The sequence below is a fragment of the Oryctolagus cuniculus genome, chromosome 12 (genome assembly GCF_051225735.1).
Source record: "Oryctolagus cuniculus isolate XC-2025 breed Fujian yellow rabbit chromosome 12, ASM5122573v1, whole genome shotgun sequence".
Lineage (NCBI taxonomy): Eukaryota > Metazoa > Chordata > Mammalia > Lagomorpha > Leporidae > Oryctolagus > Oryctolagus cuniculus.
This window is the reverse complement of record NC_142878.1, coordinates 24,462,507-24,482,522: the sequence shown is the minus strand read 5'-3', so window position 1 is coordinate 24,482,522 and position 20,016 is coordinate 24,462,507. Positions and strand designations below refer to the sequence as shown.

The 20,016-nt window shown below is 46.3% G+C and overlaps 1 protein-coding gene across 4 annotated transcripts in view; it reads left to right on the top strand.

The window, feature by feature from the left end:
- Positions 1-20,016, top strand: part of GNG2 (G protein subunit gamma 2) — a 176,722-nt gene that overhangs the window by 26,265 nt on the left and 130,441 nt on the right. The window contains exon 3 of one of the 4 annotated variants that reach the window (XM_089309714.1): positions 14,072-14,229. The exons of 1 other annotated variant lie outside the window; for it this stretch is intronic. The gene's annotated coding sequence lies outside the window, so the exon portion shown is untranslated. Of the gene's footprint in view, positions 1-10,892; positions 11,322-14,071; positions 14,230-20,016 lie in introns of those variants that run through there. 2 more of the 4 variants (XR_011380722.2, XM_070053667.2) reach the window with 2 other exon arrangements.

The window sequence follows — 20,016 nt, the reverse complement described above, 5'->3', positions numbered from 1 at the left end:
AGAAGCCATGAGCTGATCACGCAGAGAAGAGCCATGGAGCATCGGGAAATGCGAAGAAGAGAGACGAGGCCTCAGGCTTTGGAGTCTTTCAGCATCTAAGCCCACCTTCGTCCCTTATTTGTATCATCTTGAGTAGGAGAAAAAACACTTCCTTTTCTGCATCTGTGACTTTAACCAGTGAGGGATGGAGAACGTATTCTGTACAGAACATGTGTCTACATCTGCTCTTGGCCACTACTCCCCTAGCATTCACACTGGGTTTGGTGTGGTAAGTAATCTGGAATTCATCTAAAGTAGACGGGAGGCTGGTTGAGTAGGTTCTGTGCCAATACTACACCATTTCAGGCATGCAGTTCAGTAACGGTTACCAGTGTATGTGTGGGGCCAACACATGTCACCGTGACTCAGATCCACACATAGAACATTCTAGTACCCTAGAAGTTCTGTCATGCTACTTTCTACCCAGTAGGCACCAGTACCACTAACCACAGGTAACTGCTTTCCTAACATTTATCATCATAGATTAATTTTGTCTATTTCATAAAATGGGAGTACATGGGATGTATTTCCTTGTATCTTTCTCTCTCTCACAATGTTGCCTGTGGCACACATCGGTGTTGTTCCATATAATGGCATCTTTGAAACGCCAGTCTTCAGTGTTCCATGGTATGAACCATGGTACTCATGGTGAGTACACCATAATTATTTACCTCTTCTGTTGGGGAAGAACGTTTGAGTTGTTTGCAATTTTTGACTCTAACGCAGACAGCTATTGACAGTGTTCCTTAAACCTGTCTGTGTTTGTAAGAAGCCTCACTTTGGCAGTGTCCTCGCTAACATGGTTCTTGGGCTGTAGGTTAGACTGCAGTTCAGGAGATAGTGACAGACATGCTTCCATGTTTCCATCCTCACGTTCTCCGACTGTGAGGATTCCAGTTGCCTCATTTTCTCCCCAGTACTTAACATCACTGCTCTTCTTTAGTTTTAGCCATTTTTGTGGTGTGAATAGATACTCTTTTGCTTTAAATTTGGTTCCTAAAACTATTATGAAAGAAGGAAGTAGTTTGATAGTTCTATGAGCACTTAGATTGAAGAGAGTGAAGGCACTACTCTAACAGGTGAGTACAACACACTGCAACAAAATTACCCATTTTTCATACCTTCCAGGGTGCTTATTTCTGTGTGCCTTGATCTTGACAGCATTTCCCACCAAAATCTCTTTGTTAAAAATACTTAGTAATATCAGAAATATTCTTTGACTTTAACACTATATTTATTTTTTTTTCTTTTTTTTTTAAACTTTTATTTAATGTATATAATTTTCCAAAGTACGACTTATGGATTACAATGGCTTCCCCCCCATACCGTCCCTCCCACCCACAACCCTCCCCTTTCCCACTCCCTCTCCCCTTCCATTCACATCAAGATTCATTTTCGATTATCTTAATATACAGAAGATCAGCTTAGTATACATTAAGTATGGATTTCAACAGTTTGCTCCCACACAGAAATATAAAGTGAAAAATAATAGATGATTTTTTTAAAATGATGATGAAATCAGATCAGACCTATTGTCATGTTTAATCCCAGTGAGAGTCAAGTTGGGAATTGATAATTTCTTTTTTTTTTTTTTTTTTTTTTTTTACAGAAGATCAGTTTAGTATGCATTAAGTAAAGATTTCAACAGTTTGCACCCCCATAGAAACACAAAGTGAAATATATTGTTTGAGTACTCGTTATAGCATTAAATCTCAATGCACAGCACATTAAGGACAGAGATCCTACATGAGGAGTAAGTGCACAGTGACTCCTGTTGTTGACTTTACCAATTGACACTCCTGTGTATGGCATCAGTAATCTCCCTATGCTCCAGTCATGAGTTTCCAAGACACTATATTTAAAAAAACAGGGATCTAATCAGCACTCTGTAAAGAAAGCATATTTAAATGTGCGTTTCAATCGATCTAACTATAAGCCCATCACACTATAATTAATATACAGATCTAACCTCAGAGTGGCAAACATATGGTGTTCAATTAATGTTTATGAATAGTATTGACTGCCCATCTCCCGTCACGTGTTCTGAGTGGGACTTTGCTGTTTTTGTGTTCAGTGTTGTGCTTGTTCCTCATGAAGTCATTTATCTCAGGACAGATTTGCTCATTTACAGAGAAGTTTCAGTTTCTGTTTCTGCAGATCATCTGAATTTAGATTTTAAACAGCCCAGAGCTATGTTTCTAAATCTGTGGTTACTTTTGTTCGTACTGCACAAATCAGTACAACTTGAAATGGGCTTTAAATTTGCCCTGGCTTCTCTCTGACAGTGGGTGAGATTTGGTGGGTTTTGTTTTTTTGTTTTTGTCTTGTTTTGTTTTTTTGGCAGGAAGATAACCCTTAGGCTGCCTGGGCTCAATCCTGTTTCACTGACTCAGGGTGTGATTTTTGGCAAATTACTTAACCTTCCTGTACTTGACTTTCCTTGTCTGTAAGATGGGAATAATAGTAGATCCTACCTTAGAAAGTAGTTGTGAGTTTCAACTTGCTGGATGTTGTGGAAAAGGCAGACAGTAGGAATAAGGCAGCAGGCACCAGCGCCTGGGAGAAGTAACTGCACAAGAGAGTGTGGGCAATTGATGCAACTGGACGAGAGGGTCGTTGTGGCGCTGGTTACACAATTGTAAGCACAATTCACATAAGTGTACTTTTTGAAGGACAAATTTCACTATATGCAAATTATACCTTCATCTTCTTAAAAATGGAAAAAGCTAAGTTTTTTTACCAAAAAATACAAAGGGCCAGCTTTGTGGCACAGTGAGTTAAACCACTGCCTGCGTGTGACGCCAGCATACCATGTGAGTGCCAGTTAGAGTTTGGGTTGCTCTGCTTCCCATCCAACTTCCTGCTAATAAGCCTGGAAAAGCAGCAGAATTAGTCAATAAATTTCATTTTTATTTTTTTTAATATTTTTATTTATGTATTTGAGGCAGAGTTACAGAGAGACAGACAGACAGAGAAGTGTGCCATCTGCTGATTCACTCCCCGGGTGGCTGCAACGGCCAGAGCTGGGGCGCTTGCAGGATGCTCTTGGAAAGGTGCTGTTTGTCCACTTGCCTGGCAGCAAACGCTGGGAAGGCTTGTAGTCACTGGGTGCCAGTTGCTGAGAGCCGGCATCCAGGGAGCATATAGAACTCAAAAAGTTCTAAAACCAGCTGTAGGAGTGGGCAAAGGTGAGTTTCTCACATCAGGGAAATCATCACTCTCACTGGGTAGCTCCATCAATAGCTACATGAGGGACTTCAAAACGTTCCTGGGGAAATGAAATTTAAAGGCAGATGGATGCAAAAATAAATGTTGAAATCCACCTCTGGACTTTTCATAACACACATTTTCCTTGAACGTTTTTGAAGGCCCGTTATGTATCATTGTAGGAGCTGGAAGTCTTGGAAGCCTGCAGCTGGCCTGGGAGCATGACTCCTCACTCTGCTTTGCTTCCAGAACTTTCTGTATCCCTGTCATCTTGTCATTAAGAAACTTTATGTTCCTGTACTGTGTTCTGCATCTTTCCATTGGCCCTGCCCCTGTGACATCTGTGAAAAGCAGGCCCTGGAGCCTGGCCAGCTGCCTCTCTTCTTGTAGGGGTACAGTCTTGGGTTTCTGCTCCGGATGCAGCCCCACAGGTGCCCAATTCCCAGCCTCTTGAGGGTCTTCTTCCCCTCTGGAAACAGCCGCCTTCTCCTCTTCCCCTCTTCCCCTGCTCGCTCAGTCTCCTTTAAACCTCTGCGGCTGAGGTTTAGTTCCTCATCCTTGTCGCCATGCTGCCACTCTTTCTGGTGTCTCAGGATTCCACCAAGAGGGCTGAGAGTAGCTTTAGATCCAGTGAGGGGACAGAGGTGGAAGCTGCCCTCATAGCTCTTCTCCCTGGCCAAGCCACTAGGACAATGTCCCAGCTTTGAGACCCCTGTGAAGTGGCTGCCTTTTAGCACACCCCCTGTTGTTCTAGGCGACAACTCCTTTTCTTCTCTGTCACTTACATTACACAACAATGCTTTCAAAAGTTCATGGAGAAATAGAATTAAAAAGGGCCAGCTCTGCGGAACAGCAGGTAAAGCTGCTGCCTGGAACACCAGCATCCCCTGTGGGTGCCAGTTGAGTCCTGGCTGTTCCACTCCTGATCCAGCTCCCTGCTAACGACCTGGGGAAAGCCGCAGAAGGTGGCCCAAGTGTGTGGGTCCCTGCCACCCATGTGGGAGACCAGGATGAAGCTCCTGGCTTTGGTCTGCCTCAAATCTGGCCATTGTGGCCATCTGGGAAATGAACCAGCATATGGAAGATTACTCTCTCTCTGTAACTCTGACTTCCACATAAATAAAAGTCATTTCTTAAAAAAATAGAATTAAAAGATGTTTGTTCTTCTGCAAAAAATATTTGAAATGCATGCATAGTTTTTTCATCTTACCAATTTTTATGAACTTTTTGAAGACCTGTCATATGCATGGATTTCATTTTTTACACCAAAATAGGATTATTGTTAAATTCTATTTTCCATAACCTTTTTGAAGTTCCCTTAAGCAAATCCTTGATGGTTCTCTTGCCTTCGAATACTCAGATAGGTTCAGTCACACATGGGTATAACACCTAAAATACAATATTATTACTTCTTATTACAACAAACACAGATTAGCTGGAGCCCTGGTATATCTGGTAATTTGTATTCCCAGAGTAGGGGTCACAGGCACACCCTGTGGAGGGTGAGTCATGTGAATCTGGGCTTTATAAAATGTGATTGTTCATTTTAGCAAGAGAGAAGATGGGTTTCTCTATAGGCCGGAAACCCAAAATCCATGAAATCTGAGAATTGCCTTTGTGAGATGACCTCAGATGGGGGACAGCGGAGGAGAATTGGGGGAAGACCAAGGATAACACCACAAGAGCCCTCAAATTCTAAGCAGCGGTTTCCAAGTATCGCTCACGGCGTCCGCTATAGCAGGCCGCTCTCCATACAGATGGAGCCGATCAAGGGTGGTGCACCCAGATGTGTGTTCTTTGCAGTGTCTCCCCAGCTGATTCTGATGTTTGGCCAGGTTTGGGAACCTCGTGTATAGAGGCTGCACCAGAAAAAAGAGCCTGACACAATCGCATATTAATTTGTGTAACATTATTAACGAGCCACAAAGATAGGCACTGTCATTGTCCCCATTCTAAGGACAAGGACCCTGAAGCACCAAGCAGCCTCCCAGCCAGTAGGTAGTAGAGTTTAGATTTGAATCCAGGTAATCTGATCCCAGAGTGCACAATAATCTTTCAATAGAACTGTTGAAATAAACAAGCAAACATGACAGCACAAAGAAGGAAAAGTTTAAGAAGTGATAAGAAGCAAATGAGGAAAACAATTTATAGGAAAGAGGAAATTGCCATGAAAAGCAGGTATAGCTTCCAGCAGAGAGCGGTAGGTACAGAGTCAATTATTTCTCTAAAAAGATTTAGTATATTTATTTGAAAGAGAGAAGAAGACAAAGATCTTTCATATGCTGGTTCACCCCTACCAAATAACCACAACAGCTAGGGCTGGGCCATGCTGAAGCCACCAGGATGTTGGAACTCCATGTGGGTCTCCTATGTGGGTGGCAGGGCCCCCAAGCACTTGGGTTGTCTTCCAGTGCTTTCCCAGGCACATTTGCAGGGAGCTGCCTCATAAATGGGGGAACAAAGACAAACACTGGTGCTCACATAGGGAACACTGGCATTGCAAGTGATGCTTAACCCACTGTGCCACGTAAGCCTCCACAGCTGTGATTTTTTTTAACATTTGTTTATTTGAGGGAGTTGCAGGCAGAGAGAGGGGGAGAGAGAGAGAGAGAGAGGTCTTCCATCCGCTGGTTCACTTCCCAATTGGCCGCAATAACCAGAGCTGTGCAGATCTAAACCCAGGAGCCAGGAACTTCCTCTGGATCTCCCACACCAACTCAGGGGCCCAAGCACTTGGGTCATTCTCTACTGCCCTCCCAGGCCATCAGCATGGAGCTGGGTCAGAAGTGGAGCAGCAGGGATTTGAACCAGCACCCACATGAGATGCTGGCACCACAAGTAGAGACTTAACCCACCACACCACGGTGCTGGCCCCCTACAGCTGTGATCTTAATGAAATCCTCCAAACAATGCAATCTCTGTCAGGAAGAAGAAATCCTGTTCAATAGACTGTACATGAAAAATATATTCATATAGTGAATAAAAACATTTAGAGTAAATTAACTATCGATCCACAGCAATCCAGAAAGTTCCATCAAGGAAAGCGCGCTTGGTCTCTAAACATTCTGCTTGATGAAGTTTTCAATCTACTGTGTGCGATTTTCCTGCCATCTAAAAGGCTGCCTTTTCATCTCACCAAACGCCCATAATGACGTCACGCTTCTTTGCCCTCTCTTGACCTAAAGCATAATTAAAGTGAGGTTGTTGAAAAACGAAAAAAATTCTCCTATTCAGAGCCAGGACACTGAAATCACATTCGGGTATGAGACAATTGTCCTGATAATATCTAGTCTAGACATAGGGATTCGAGAAAGAAGGTACAATTAGAATCTTCTAGTCTGGAGTTCATGTCGTGAAATCAGTTTTCTTGAAATCCAATTTTAATATGTGTTCTTTCTGCAGAGAGATGGAGAGAGCAAATGTCTTTCCCAAGTCTGTGACAGAACAGGGCATGGTGTTTCTTTTCCTCCATCCAATTTGTGCCCCCCGGTAATTGCACCTGTGACTGGCAGGTAGAGTGTCTTGGGCAGCAGCCACAGGGCTCTGCACACATCAAAGTGCTCGGTAGCTGAGCCACCCACTGTCCCAGTGCACAAACAGCGTTCCCTGAGGTCCCGGCAGAGTAGTCACAGGCCTGTTCAGGCTCTGACATGCATGTAACAAAGATGGTTGATTGGCCTTTGATGCCAGAGAGATGGCCCCCTTGTAATCCTTCGGCTTGGACTACAGTCATGTGCTAGAACTGAAGAGAAAAATCCAGCACCTGTCTCTGCTGCTCTTGTTGCCACTGAGGTAGCTCAGAGTTAGCAGCAAAAGACCATCTGGGGTTATTAAAGAGCAGAAGAGACCAGCAACAGCCCCATGTGGTTATAAGGAGCTGAACGTTGTAGGTGATTGTAATGAATGCATTCCTCCCCGTAAGTCATCAGGAAGGTCTTTGGGGCAAAGAGAGATGATGAGGCTGGCGCCGTGGCTCAATAGGCTAATCCTCTGCTTGTGGCGCCGGCACCCCAGGTTCTAGTCCCGGTCAGGGTGCCGGATTCTGTCCCGGTTGCCCCTCTTCCAGGCCAGCTCTCTGCTGTGGCCCGGGAGTGCAGTGGAGGATGGCCCAAGTGCTTGGGCCCTGCACCCCATGGGAGACCAGGATAAGCACCTGTCTCCTGCCATCAGATCAGCACGGTGCACAGGCGGCAGCGTGCCAGCTGTGGCGGCCATTGGAGGGTGAACCAATGGCAAAAGGAAGACCTTTCTCTCTCTCTCTCACTGTCCACTCTGCCTGTCAAAAAAAAAAAAAAAAAAGAGATGATGCTGTTGTATTAATGCAAATGAGCAGTTGCCAGGGGTCCCTGGAGGAAGGCACAACCAATCTATCCTGCTTGTTTTACTCTTGGGACTGAACCTGATCTCGTTGTAACTCTTCTCCCTGTTGCCTCCTCCCAGACACTAGAGCAGTGAGTGCTTTGGAAGCTGCTGCAACATCCCATGTGTGTCCAGCTCCTTCTCTTCCCCTTCAACACCTCCCCCATGTTGTGATGGCTTTGTGAAATGCACACCTGGCCACACCCATCCTCTGGCTGAAATCCTCCAGGACTCCCTGTTTTTCTATTGATTGAAATATCTTAGAGGGGACCTCTCAGTAGACCCCAGCCCATCTCTTCAATCTATTATGGTCCCCCACCCCCAACCCCAACACACTGGGATCAGTCCTGGCTCACAGAACAAGCCCTACTCTGTCCACCTGCACAGATCCCTTCTTGTCCTTGGCCCTCAGTTACCTTGGCAATGGCTACCTTTGTTCTAAAGAATCCCCCAGCAAGGGGCTTTATCTCTTGCTTTTCCATGCTCCTTCTGACGTTGCTTACATGGCTGCCCCAGCTACTGGACTAGTTTGATCCAAGGCATTCAACCTGTTAAGGTGAAAACCCAGACTAGTTGAGTACAGCAAATGGCTTTCCCCTGCGCAGCCAGCTCCCCTGATTGTACTGTGTGCTATGTTGTAACTCTTCAGTAACTTGCATTTGTTCAAACAATCTGGTCCTGGGAACCATGGCATATTCAGTTCATACCTCTCTCTCCCTCTCCCAGGGCAGGCTAGACTCACTGGGGAGGGGTGGATGGGCTCCACGGGTCCCTTTCTTACGGTGTTATGATGCGAAGGAGGAACAGAGGGTCCCCTCAGTCAGTGTCGCTATCACAGGCTTCAGGGTGGTGAACTTTCTGGAACTCTGCTGTGGTCCCCGGCTGGGACCAGAGAGGTCACTCTGTAGTCGGTGAGCTCATGTGGATGCCCTCCACGGAATCTCCAAACTCCAAGGAAGTCCTGGACCCGTGGGTGTGGCTCCTTCTGAGGAGAATCCACCAGACTTGAAGCTGACCCCTGCCTCAGCAGCACTCCATGTCCCCCGGGTGCCCGTTCCTCTTCAGCTCTTGCCAGTTTTTTGCTGAAATAGCTTGGAGGTATTGTGGGTTTTACTGCTAGAGAATTTCCCCTGTTGGACTTGAGAAGGTAATAAACCTTGAAAATGAAAATGTGCACTCACGTGCAAGAACACTTCATTAAGTTCATGGCCAATGAAATTAAAAGCGAAGCTTATTTTGGTGCAAAAAAAATTTGAAATATACGAGTAACTTTTTCATGATACACATTTTCCATGACTTTTGGAAAGACCCCTTGTATGCATGGATTTCAAGCTTTCTTTTTCTGCCAAAATAAACTTACCTTGTAATTGCACAGGTCCATAAACGTTTTGAAGTGCCCTCATTCTTAGGTTTAAAATGTTCTTAAAAAATACCTCATTTGCTATGGGTTCTTTCTGAATTCTTTTTTCTTGACTCCCTGGGGAATCTGTCTTTGGCTCAGTTAGGACACCATATGGAACCAATCACTTAAAAATTTTATTCAAGTTTAAATCATAAATAAAAATCTATGGATTTTGACATGATACACAGATAATTGATTCATTGGATCATCTGACCCAACATGTGTCGAAGTGTGCTCTGAGTTGTGCGGGAGACACCATGTTTTCTGGAACACTTCTAGTCTCCATGACATCATGACCAAAAGCTCCAAGAAGTCCTAAAACTACATTGAAAGGCAGAGGGAGACACACACACACACGGGTTGGGGCGGGGGTAGAGAGATCTTCCATCCACGGTTTTGTTCTCCAAATGGCCACATGGCTGGGACTGGGTCTGGCTGAAGCCGGGAGCCTGGAACTCCATCTCGGTCTCCTCTGTGGGTTGCAGAGGTCCAAGGACTTGGGCCATCTTTCATTGCCTTTCCCAGGTGCATTAGCAGGGAGCCGGATAGGAAGCATGGCAGCAGGGACTCACACTGGTGCTCCCATGTGGGGTGCTAGCGCCCCGGGCAGCCTGTTAACCCCCTGCACCACAACACCAGCCCCTGGTTAACATTCTTGAGCCTACCGTTGTACAGACTAAATTGAGCTCTGCGTTCCTCATCCCAGCTTCCTGCATTCTGTGATGCAATTGGCGAGGTGTGGACTGTGCTGACTTTACAGACCAAGTGCTGAAGTGCCTGAGGGACCTTCGAGAATTGGCAGTGGCAGGGCTGAGGGTGTCCTCTTTGTCCCTTCGGAGTTCCCTGGGCACAGGGCTTTGTCTCGATCTGCATCACAACCCTAGAGTCTATAAAACACGAGAGGCTTGGGTGCATCGCCACTCCAGTCTGTGTCAATCGAGGTGTTATACAAATGACCTCACAGTGCAGCTGCTCGCAAGTAAAGCACCCGTGGCTCTGTGTGCATTTCACTCAAACCATGGGCAGGTGCCTGGCTGGGGCTTGAAAATGTGTGAGGAAATCTTTGTCATAGCACCCAAGGTGAGTTTTGGAGAACGGGGACAGGTTGATTATACCCAGATAGTTTGTCATACAAAGGCGAGGCCCCAGGCAAGTTAACAGCTTTCATTTTTGTATATATTTAGGATAGTACAAAATTCACATCACGAATTTTTTTTTCTCATGCAAGGACTCTTCCTAGGTATCGCCAACCACAGCTAACACTGAGACTATGCAAATCCCAGAAATCGGGGTTAATCAATTTTTGGCCTGCAGTTTCAGCAGGGTATGACAGATCAATGAAAAGAGACAGACAAACCGCTGCCTTTTGAAGCTGATCCGCCAGAATTATTTGGAAAGAAAGAAAAATTCAGCATCAACTGACTATTAAGCAAGAGCATTGGGAATCTCATTTCTATAGCTATTAAACCGTACAGGCAATAGCATTCCCAAAGCTGCCTGGGAGCCCTGCTCTTTGTTTTGTTTTCAATCCAGCTGAGCTCTCCCACTCGGGTTAAACATGTGAGACTTCCTCTCAGTGGGCCTCAGGCTCCAGGGTTCCAGCCACCTGAGAATGACATCTGTCTTCCTGTCACCAGGCCAGCTCCTGGGGATTTCCCCAGCCTTCTCCCCCTGCTGGCTGCTGCCCCAGGAAAAGCATCAGGTTCTCACGGCAGTGACAGGCAGTGCCTCTCCTCCGCTCCCCGGTGAGAAACGCAAGCTTCGGAAGCCCAGCGTCGTCTTCTGCAGTCGGATTTTTTGGTTTTGCTCCCTGCTCCCGCTGACGTCTTTGTGTGGTGCAGTGGCCGGGATCCCACGGCATTGACATGGCAACCAAGGAATCTGTCATGGGAGGGTTGCCATGGTAACCGGGGGGAGGGGCGGAGAAGGCCATTCTATCCCAGTGGGCTGTGTTCCTTCCGGGAAGCTGACAGAATGTTTAGGCACAGGTCATTCCGCAAACAACAACAACAACAGCAGCAGTAGCAGTTGCCCGTGGGCCTCAGGACAGGGTCCGTGGACTGTAGACGGTGAGAGTTGTGGACCGGTGTTGGCACACTCTGCCAGGGGGTGGGCCCAGGTGCCGCCTCCTGCCTCAGCTAAGGGGGCTGACCGGGCCTCTCCCGCCCGTCCTCTGTCCTCCGAGGGAAGTCTGTCCACTCAGGCGCCACCCCGAATTGCCCAATCCTCTCTGAGCTGCAAGCCTGCAGAGGAAGAGCGGGTGACCGATGGGGCGACAGCCAAGGAGGAGTGGAGGCCCAGCCCTGTGCTTCTGGTAAGAGGAGCCCTGGCTGCGGAAGTGGGGCCCTTGGTGCTGTCCCCGGAGAAGCGGAAGTGTTTCCTGTCACATCAGCTCCGGGAGCTGAAGGTGGTCAGATTGCAGATCTAAAAACGGAAAGTCGTGTGAGGTTAACGGGTGAGCTTCTCTCCTACAGCCGCGGGCCCTGGGCTCCTTGGCAGGCCGGGTCCTCTCCCTTCAGCCAGAGTGGGTTCCCTAACAGGCAGCGGGGACTCGGAGCAGACCAAGCTCCTGGGTGTATTTGGTCTGACATTTGCAGTAGGTTAACAAGAGTTGATCACACTCCCAAAGCAAGTTGAGAATGCCTACATAAAGAATTAAAAAAAAATAGTTTTCTTGTGGCAACATTCTGATAGGCCAGGAATGTGATTCTGTAACGTAGATTTTAGTTTTTTTTAAATGAGAAATAACCTTAATCTTCCTTTTTTTTTTTTTTTTAAACCAGCGGATTGCTCTTTTCTCCTCTGACGCTGGAATTGAGCATGGTCTTGATTTCCTGCCCCTCCCCCACTCAACCCCTCCCCTCCCCTCATTTCCCTCTTAGCCCATGGCTGTCCCACTCTTCATTCCCTGTGGAGGTTTCCTTACCCTCCTTCCCTTGGTCTGTTTCAGTCACGGGTTCCCACAGCCTTGGTTTCAAAGCACAGCCTGGATTCAGTTTCTTCTCACACCTTTACTGTCATCTAGATCGAGCCGCCATCTTTCCAAATCCTAAAACAAGCTCCCTGACTGGTCTCCCAGTGTCCATTGTCTCTGCCTACGTTCTAGTCTCACCCTGTGGTTCAGACCGTTCTCCACCCCACCCTGCGACTATGCACCAAACTCAGAATCCGGCCATGACACACAAAGTCCTACCTGCCATGGCCCCGACGGCTTCCCTGCCTCAGACACAAGTGTGCCCCTTAGGTGTGCACTCTGCCCCACCCACATTGGTCTCCCTACTATTGCTCCGGTGTACCAAGCATCTGCCCATCTCAAGGTCTTTGCTGCTGCTCCAACTCTCTTCCCTAGATGCTGGGGGACCTTTACTCACTTCCTCCAGCTGTCTGTCAGTGTCCTTTCCTACAGGAGGACTTTTAAAAAAATTTATTTACCTGAAAGGCATAGCTACAGACAGAGAGGTCCTCCATCAACTAGTTTACTCCCCAAATTGCCACAACAGCTGGGGCTAAGCCCATCCGAAGCCAGGAGCCAGGAGCTTCTTCTGGGTCTCCCACGTGGGTGCAGGGGCCCAAGGACTTGGGCCATCTTCTACTGCTTTCCAAGGCCATAGCTGAGAGCTGGACAGGAAGTGGAGCAGCCAGGACTAGAACCAGCGCCCATATGGGATGCTGGCACTGCAAGCAGAGGCTTTACCCAGTACGCCACAGCGCCAGCCCTGCCCAGAAGGTTTTTGAGGAAATAAACTGGGACCAGAGCAGAAAACTAAGGAATAAACCCACTAACCTCACTTTCTGTCCATTGACCAACCCAAATGGAAATCAGAGGCTAAGGGAGTTGGGGTGGTATAGTATCACGTATGCAAATTGTCTATTGTTGCATAACAAACTACTGTCAAAACATAGTGAGTTGAGAACAATCAATACTATCTCTTACAGTCTCTGTGAGTCAGGAATTTGGGAGGACTTTATCTTGTTTGTTTCCAGCCCTGGTCCCATTTGACACTGCATTCAGAACGTTAGGTATTTGAAGGCTTGTCTGGGTGGAAGATCCTTTTCCAAAGTAGCTCACTGATATGGCAGTGAACTTGGTGTTGATTGTTAGCAGGGGACCCAGGATACTCCACATGTGGACCTCTCCATCAGGCTGCGTGAGCATCCTCACAACATGACCCAAGAAAAGTTACGGTAGCTTTAGTGATCGAACCTTGACAATCGCACACTGTCACTTTAGCCATATTCTGCTTCTTGGTCATGCAGATCAGTTCTGAGGCAATGTGGGAAGATACCACACAAGGGTGTAACAGCACGAGCCAAGAATAATTGAGGGTGAGTTTTGGGATACCGTGGGCACAGAGTAAAGCAAAGAAAAAGGAGAATGAATTGCAAAGTGTGTGGGGAAGGGTAGAAATCAGAAAATAACCAGTGCTTTCTATTTTATTTTATTATTTCATTTATTTTTAAGGCAGAAAACTAGACAGAGAAAAAGTTCTGTCGTCTGCTTCTTCACTCACCAAATGACCACAGTAGCTGGGGCTGGGTCAGGCAGGATCCAGGAGCATGGAACTCAACCCAAGATTCTCACCTGGGTGTTAGGGACTCAACCACTTGAGTCATCATCCGCTGCCTCCCAGGGTCTGCATTAGCAGGAAGCTGGAATCAAGAGCAGAGCCGGGATCCAAACCCAGGGACTCTGATAGGGAGTTGGGTGCCACGTGCTGTAGTTCACCTGCTGTGCTAAACGCCCACTCCAACCAGCATGCTTTCCTGCCTGCCCTGTTAACATAGTGCACAGAATCCATCCACTCTGTTCCCCTTCACTCTCTGTCTTCACGTGGTTCTTTTAATGTTGCCTGACAAATATCTGACTACTTGATTCTTTGATCCTCCCCTATCATATAAACTCCTTGAAATAAGAGTCTTGTTCCATTTCACTTCCTGCTGGCATCTTGCAAGCTTCAGTAGATACTTGTGTGTTTGAAAGTTAAATTACACGCAGCTTTAGAGAAAAGGTAAAGGCTTTCAAATGGTCAGTGTAGTAATATCCCCATCTTTTTCCCACTTCAGAAAAGAATAACATGAGGATACTTCAAACAAGTTCATGGAACACTGGAATTAACAGATAATTTTACTTAAATGCAAAGAAACTTTGAAATCCATGCGTAACTTCTTCATAACATTCATTTTCTGTGAATTTTGTGGAGACCCCAGACTGCTCAGCAAATGTGAGTTTTGCCCCTGGCAGCTTTGCAAGTGACACGTTTGCCTCTTGGTCCTCTTTCCCTTGTTGGCTTCTTTCCTTTCTTTTTTGTTTTTTGCCATTCGTTTGAGTTTTTATTTTTGTTTGGATTCTCCCCCCCACCTTAATTTTAAAAGCAGATTTTCATATTTCTCCCTCTTAAAAAACAGAAGTTAATTAGATTGCCTTTTGTTTACGTGGCTCTCATTTGAGTTCTCTTTTCAGAGATCTTACGTTTAAGATGGCTCCCACGAGAAAAATAAACCCTTCTCTCCTAATCTTCTCCCTGATTTTTCCTCTTGTGTTTATTCCTGAAATCTCCCAGGGACACCCATGGAAATTTCTTATCCTCTCTGGCACACGAGGCTAAAAAGACTGTTGATCTATGGGGACAGCAAAAGAGAACAGAAGACAAGCTGAAAAGTCTGTCTTCTGGCCCCCTGGGAGGACTGTGGAACTCGGGGATGCTGTTTGTGCCCACTGTGGAGCCACAGACATGGGGTCATCCCAATCTAGTGATCGTAAGAAGAGGCAGCGTCCGGAACTGCAGCGCCTGGCGGGAGTCTTCACGTTCTAGTGTTTTAACCGCAAGGTGCGTTCAGGACCAGGGTACCAGAGTGAGCAGCTTAGGACTCTCATGAATATCAAACCTCATCATTGACTTATCCCAGGAGTAGCACGTTTCCGTTATTCTTGAGGAGTATGTTCATTCCACAAAGATGTAGTGAGTGCTTCCTCCGCACTGGGCACCATCAGGACCCTTGCTTGTTAACTAAGTGCCCAGCTCCTGTCCTGGGAATTTAAGGCAGGAAAGATGTTTTATTTTCCTTCCCATCTTCTGATTGTCACAGATGGCGGGCCTTAGACTGTTATTCCAGAATAAAGTGGGAGTCCATCTTGCTCATAAATAGATTGAGCAAATCTATCCTTTCTAAGTAATCTCTTCCCTCAAGTCTTATTTTCTCTAGTGATACCTTCTCGGCTCTAGCATCAGAAACTTCTTCCTCTCTTGTCTATGTTATTTGTGGTGATTGCCACCACCTCCAGGTATAAAACCACTGATGCCTACAATCCTTCAATAAGGGTGAAGTAATGTATGTTTTCCATTGTTAAATCAAGTGCCAAATGTGTTCATGGGGTTTTGGTGTTTTTTTTTTTTTTTTCAGTCATTTTAAACACTTACTATTCAGTGAAGCCATATCTTTCTGGAATTTTTAAAAAACTTCTTCTTTATTATTTGAAAGGCAGACAGAGACAGGCAGACATCGTCCATCTGCTGGTTCATTCCCAAATATCAAAAAAAAAAAAAAAAAAAAAAAAAAAAAAAAAACAAAACTGGAGCTGGAACAGGTCAAAGCCAGGAGCTGGGAACTCAATCCAGGTCTCCCACACAAATGGCAGGGACCCAAGTCCTTCAGCCATCAATAGCTGCCTCCAAGGGTGCACATTAGCAGGAAGCTGGAGTTGGGAGTAGAGCTGGAACTTGAACTCTCATTTTGAAATGGGATGCATGTGTCACAGTGGCGTCTTAAGCCCTGCCCTGAAATCCGTGCTGTCAGTGTAAAACCCTGTAGGTAGAAAGTCATGAGGAATCTGCAAAAACATTTTAATAGTAAATACAGGATTTGGCTGTGGTGTGTTTCAGTTTCAGGAGTCTGAGCTAGGAAAGAATCAAGGTTTTGAGCATGAAGCCCACTCTTTTCGTTTGAAATTAAAACCATAACTGGCATTTTGGAATTAACAAACTTGCTATACTAACAAGATACTACAGAGCTTCATTGATATTTTTTAAAATTACAAATAAACCCACAGGCTGGCGCGGCAGCTCACTAGGCTAATCCTCTACCTGCGGCGCCGGCACCCCGGGTTCTAGTCCCGGTTGGGGCACTGGTTCTGTCCCAGTTGCTCCTCTTCCAGTCCAGCTCTCTGCTGTGGCCCAGGAAGGCAGTGGAGGATGGCCCAAGTGCTTGGTCCCTGCACCCATATGGGAGACCAGGGGGAAGCACCTGGCTCCTGGCTTCGGATCGGCGGTGCAGCGTGCGGGCCGTGGTGGCCGTTTTGGGGCTGAACCAATGGAAGGAAGACCTTTCTCTCTGTCTCTCTCACTGTCTAACTCTGCCTGTCAAAAAAAAAAAAAATTTAAAAAAAGCCCACAGATATTTGACTTATAGTCTTCTTCCCCAAATGAATTTCTGTAGCTCACTTGTCATGCCTCTCCTGTTCGTTGTGTAAGCACCAGATACTGATTTCACTTCTACTCTGCCCTTTGCACCGAGCCCTGTGCAGGGCAGTGAGACACAGCACTGAGGAAGGCATCGCCTATGAACTCTAGGATCGCACATGTGGTACAGGACAAAGGTGAACCTGCAGTGACAATACAGTGAGTTAAGAGCTGTACCCAAGGTAAAAAAGAGGTAACTCGTGGAGGGGGGATCCCTAACCCAGCCATCTTCTAGAAAACTGTACAAGTGAAAATAGCAATTTTCTAAGGAATCTTATTTGTACATTATCTCTGCCAAGAAAATAATATGAGACTTCCAAGTTTACTATAGACCACACAATCCTTCTCTGCTGAAATTTCCCCCATGTAACCATAAAAGTAGTACTTAAAGAATGTTGAGTAACTTCTTACCAACAACAATTCATTTTAGCAGCATTTCACGGGCAGTCAGCTCGCATTGCTTAAAGACACCCTCCAAGTCTACAGACACACAAGTTCAGCAGTCAGTGACTCTGCTTCCTTTTGAGACCATTCTGCCTCCAGAGGGACTTCATTACCGTCGAAGGAGGAAGCGGATTAGTCCTCCTAGCTTCATTTTGTTCCTTGGCCAGTGACTTAGGATCTTTCCCTTCGCAAAGTCAGGATCTCATTTCGCTCCTTGCTAGATCCTTCTCTCATTTTCTGATGATGAAAGTGAGAATGTAGGGTAATATTTTGGGCAGGCTTGGTGGTTGTTTGCTCATGCACTTAGAATTTTGCTTGGTTTTATAAATATTCTTAGAGTGCCTAGAACTTTGTTCCATGGGGCCTAATTATTTAGATTCGGCTGCGATTAACAAACGTGTATGGGTGCGTGCAAAGTGCTAAGCCCTGGTAAGGGGCTGAATCTGCCCAGCCTTTGCTCCCAAGCAAAGGAGCAATAGGAGAGACACACCCACCAGCCAACATTTAACTTCCTCAACCCTTTTGCTTCTATTTCTGAAATTCTGTCATGGGAAATCCAAAACACAAACGTAGAGCAGGTCGGGGGAGGACCAAGGTCAAAAGTAAATCAATGGGAACCTTTGATGGAAGGGAAGTCAATAAAGATGCAGAGATAAAAGGCCTTCAGACATCTTCAAGTCCCTGGCTGTTTTTGCCAACCTATTTACTGTCAAAATAGATCACTCTCTCTGGTCTACATTTGGCACGGAAAAATGAAGTCTTGCCTTTCTGCCTTGCCTACAAATTACTGGAGTTGTTATTGTACAGCTTTTCTTTCAAGACGCTTCACAATGATTTATTTGGATGATATTAATCTCACTGATCCATATTCTCTAATTCTGACATCTTTTTAAAGGGTTGTTTTCCCAAGACCTCGCCAGTTCACAATGTTCTGTAGCCTCTGTCATGTTTTGTTGCCGACTCCCTCTTCTTGATCTTGCTGCTTGTTTCCTGTTGTCCCTTCATTTCCAGAGTGATCTTCAGAGACTTTTTTAGAGGGGACAAGTTTTATTTAGCAGAATTGCTGTTTCTGTTTTTATGGTAATAATGCATTTGTTGTAAACTCTTCTGACCCTAGTCACTAGACAGTCCCAGCTTCTGCTGGGAGGAGAGGAGGACTGGGGAACATTTTCTGCTAATGGGAAGACCAAACCCCTGAGGCATAGCAGGCAGTCCCCACTCAGGAAACATGTGACCCTTTTTCCTATGTGAGCCTGGGGAAGCTCCCCCAGGTACAGCTCTTTGCATCCGTATCCAGGCCTCTTTGGCTCTGTCTCACCTGCTTCAGCTCTGATTCTGCTGCCTCCTCCATCTCCCCTGCCTTCTTTGCTCCTGTGTCTCCCCCCATGCCCAGTGTCCTCTTCAGTGAGACCTCAAGCGTCATGGTTACTGCCCTGCAGCCCTTCCTCCAGCTCCCATCCTCCCCCTGCCCCCTCATGCATCTCCACCCCCTCCCCAACAGCACTGGTGTTTATTTTCTCATGTGCTGTTAGGAAAGCAGTCATCACTGATAACCTCCCAGGTCTATTTGTGTATAAACACATTTGTGTACAGGTGTGGCATTCAGGTGACATCACAGAAGAGTCTAGAGGGCTTTATGTCCTTCTGCTTTGTCCCCTATTTGGTCAGGACACAGGGAAAAGAGAACTCGTGGTTCTGACACTTTGTCTCTCTCAAGAAAAGTGGCCATCATTCTTCATATGACCTGTCCTGCTCACTGTTGTACTGGGCCATGAGGCGGAAATGGACATTGTTCCTTAGTGAAGGTCAGCCAGCTCCTCTCTCAAGAGAGATTGGTTTTGTCCTCCCCACTCCCTGACTCTCTTTTTACCAAATATGATTCTGTGTTCTTGGCTCCTAACTGCTGGGGCAGGCTCAGACATCCCAGGGGGAGGAGATGATCCTGTGACACACAGATCCTATCGTGATTATCCCTTTTGGAGGAATTGTTTAGACAGGCTCCTCTCCCCTTTTATATGATGCAAGAAATGCCTGGAACTCTGCATTTTTCTGTGATAAAATAATAGCCCAATAGTTCATTTATTTATGGCACATCCATGAAGATATGCGCTGTATTGTCCATGCGTACGAGTGGACAGATTTGTCACCATATGAATTCACCTGCTTGTTCCCGTGTCCCTTCTTCCTTCACCACAGCCCCCACGTGCTGGCTTTGCTGGCTGGGGTAAGGATCTTTTCTGATAGAGCAAGATGAGAAAGGACAGAGAGAGAAAAGCCAACCCTATGACATGGGAGGGCGAGTAGGAAAGGCGAGCCATGGAAGGCAAGTGACTGAGATAGTAAAGAACTGTCTGGCCATGGGGCGAGGGAGAGAGGGAGGGAGGGAGGGAGAACTGTACTGTATGGAGATGACAGAAAGTTTGGGGATTTGGCATATGGGAGGCTCTGGGACAGCTGTGAGGTGACAAAGATTGGGGAGTAGAGAACAGGATGTGAGAAACGTTTCTGGCTTGTAAATCAGTCGCTTTACAGTTCCTGCAGAGATGCAAGTAAAGAATAGCTTTCTTCTCTGGTTTGCATTTCTCATTTTTTTACAATTACTCCTTTTGTGGCTGGACTGTGCTTTCCCCATAAGCAATGCCATCCAGAAATGGAACCAGAATTGCCCGGGAAGCCTTCAGAGTTGCCGATGAAGCACTCAGCGTTGATGCGCATGTTCTGTTGTTCTCTGCAGACAATTTGCAGAAAATAGATGGATGATCATGTTTTGCCCCATGACCAACTTCTCATTTCGGAGACTTCCTTGTTTTCCCCTCCCCGGGCACCCAAAGGAATACAAAAGCAATTCTGGAATTCCTGCCAATGATGCCTTTTCATTATACCAATTTGTAATCAATCTCTTCGCTAGCCACTGGGTTAGTTATGCAAGCACAAGCAGAGCTGAGATGCATGTGGTCTCAACCCTAAGTGGCCTGAATATTCATGGGTGAGGTGAACAAACTACACATCCTGAAAGCAATGCAAACAGCGCTGAGATGGAGAGGCCAGTCATGTCCACTCGCAGAGGAAGACGCACCGACTCTGCTTACGCAGGGAAGACCTCTGAGA